The sequence below is a fragment of the Austrofundulus limnaeus genome, unplaced genomic scaffold, assembly GCF_001266775.1.
Source record: "Austrofundulus limnaeus strain Quisiro unplaced genomic scaffold, Austrofundulus_limnaeus-1.0 Scaffold226, whole genome shotgun sequence".
Taxonomy (NCBI): domain Eukaryota; kingdom Metazoa; phylum Chordata; class Actinopteri; order Cyprinodontiformes; family Rivulidae; genus Austrofundulus; species Austrofundulus limnaeus.
Genome location: NW_013952628.1, coordinates 405,350 through 407,791, shown reverse-complemented (window position 1 = coordinate 407,791; position 2,442 = coordinate 405,350). Strand labels below are relative to the sequence as shown.

Sequence of the window (2,442 nt, the reverse complement as noted above, 5' to 3'; positions counted from 1 at the left end):
TGACTTTGAAAAATAAATCTGTTCTTTTTTTCTTATAAAAGTCTAAATAAAACAAAAATATTTTTGGTAATTTTTGACTATGTAACTTTACAAATAGCACCCCACAGAGAACTGTTTTTCAAAATAAAAGCAGAGAATGCTTTCTGTTTGAATCACTGATGGGTTTTGATGAAGACGATCATCAGAGCTGCTCTTGTCTTTCTGTTCTGCAGCTGTGCCTCTGAAGAGCGACCAGCTTTCCCAGAATTCCCAGCGTTTTGTCATCGAGCATCATGGTTTGTGATGAGGCCCATCTGGACGCTCCTCAAACAGCTGCTGAAAAACTCTGAGCTGAAGAGTTCAGAAATGATTGTTCTGTTAGCAGCAGAAATAAGAGTTAGACTCTGTCGGCTTCACACAGCTGCTGTTCTGAAACATCCACATTATTTTACACTAATTCATCTAAACTTAGCAAAATAAAAGCTTCAATCATTAAAACAAAACCTAAAGCTTAGCAAAATAAAAGCTTAAATTACCAAAACAAATGTTTGGATTCCTAAAAAGAAGATAAAAGCTTAAACTGTCAAAAACAAAGCTACAAGCTAACGTGATCAAAAACTGTAAAAAACGCTAAATGAATAAACTTTAGCTAAAAGCTATAACTTTGTAAAAAGAAGCTAAAAGTCTAAATTAGCAAAGCCGTAACTGAAAGCTGTAACTAGCAAAACTGTAGCTAAAAGCTAAAACAAAAACAAATAGTCCAAAATAACAAAGTTGTAGCTAAAAGTTAAATTTAGCAAAACAGGAGCTGGAAGCTAAAATTGCTAAATAAAAGCTGCAAGATAACTTGAGTAAAGCAACAACTAAAACTGGCAAAACATAAACTAAAATGTAAAATTTGTAGAATCACAGCTAAAAGAAAAAATGAGCAAAATAGTTAAGTTAAAATTAACAAAACTATGAAAACAGAAGCTAAAAGCCAAAATTAGCAAACCTTATAGAAATCAACTAAATTCAGCAAAATGGTAACTAAAAATTAAACGCAAACTGTAGCTATACAGTAATCTTATGAAAACAAATACTAAGGGTTCAAATGAGCAGATCCGTAGCCAAAAGCTAAAATTAACAAAAGCTAAAATCAGCTAAATAAGTCCACATGTTAAAATGAGTAAAGCAACAGCTAAAAGGTAGTTAAAAGCTAAAAACTGAAGCAGGTATGGAAGTATTAAAGTAAAACAATCTAAAGGTCATTAAAACCAAAAGAAGCTGAAAGTTTTGACAGATGAGTGTTTGAAACAGCTAAACTTAAGCTGAATAAAAACAAGTTTCCAGGATCTTCTGTGAACTTCGACTCGTTTAAATCTTGAAACGGTTCATGTTCTGACTGAGGAGCAGAAAGGTTGTGGGTCTTCAGGTGGACTCAGAGTCTGGATCCCTTCAGTCGACAGATGTCAGCTAAAGAGATAATCTGCAGAATAAATCCTTCGGCTCCTGTTCTCTGATCTGTGAGCTTCGGCCGTTAAAACATCGAACCTTCAGCTTCCATCAAGCTGTAAAAGTTTATATATAAATATATAAACAGCTCGTGAGTGAAGGTATTTTATTTAAATTAAACATCATTTCCTTCATGTCATGTTTAAATGTGACCACCAGGGGGCGGTGACAGATTTAGTTTGACAGATCAGGATGTTTTAATCTGGACTGATCTTATTAAACAACAGAGATAAAGATGTAGATGAGGGCGGGGCCTGTCAGCTCTCTGAAGTTTCTGTAAGTTAAAAAGTGACGTTTGGAGGAGCTTCAGTGATGGAGGGAGGGAGGGGCAGACTGATGCTTCCTGCTGGTTGATCCTGGGGGGCTTGTTCTCATGAACAGCAATGAGACCTGCTGGGTGTGTACCCACCATATACATTAACTCAGCCTCACACAAACGTGTGTGTGTGTGTGTGTGTGTGTGTGTGTGTGTGTGTGTGTGTGTTTACAGTCTCTAACCTCAGCTCGTGGTTTGGTTGTTTACGGTGAACGTTGTCAGAGCTTAGGAGGATCTGCTGACTTCAGCTCTGACACCTACAGGAACACAAACGTTCAAACTAACGTCTGGTTTTTGAGCTTTATGTGTTTTAATGAGTTTCTTCAAACACGTCTGCGTGTTGCAGCAGGCTGTTTACAGCTCAGCAGTTTGAAAGTGGAAAATCCTCCTTGAAGGACTGCCTGTCACATATGTGCTCGACCTGATGAGACGATACAAAACATTCGGAGCATCGTGGTTGTGATTTAACTTTAATGTTTCAAGTTTAACTTCAGCTCTACCTGGTATTTCCTGCATAGAATCGGTGGCCCTCATGCAAGAACCGTTCGTACACAGATTTGTTGTTAAGTTGTGCGTACGAGTGATTTAGGAGAATTTGTGGCATTCACCAATGTTTTCATATTCTACGATTTTTTTCAGATACGAACAAAATT

The 2,442-nt window shown here is 37.1% G+C and overlaps 1 protein-coding gene across 1 annotated transcript in view; it reads left to right on the top strand.

The window, feature by feature from the left end:
* rasgef1ba (RasGEF domain family, member 1Ba) overlaps positions 1-2,442 on the top strand; it is a 75,690-nt gene that overhangs the window by 351 nt on the left and 72,897 nt on the right. The window lies entirely within an intron of this gene.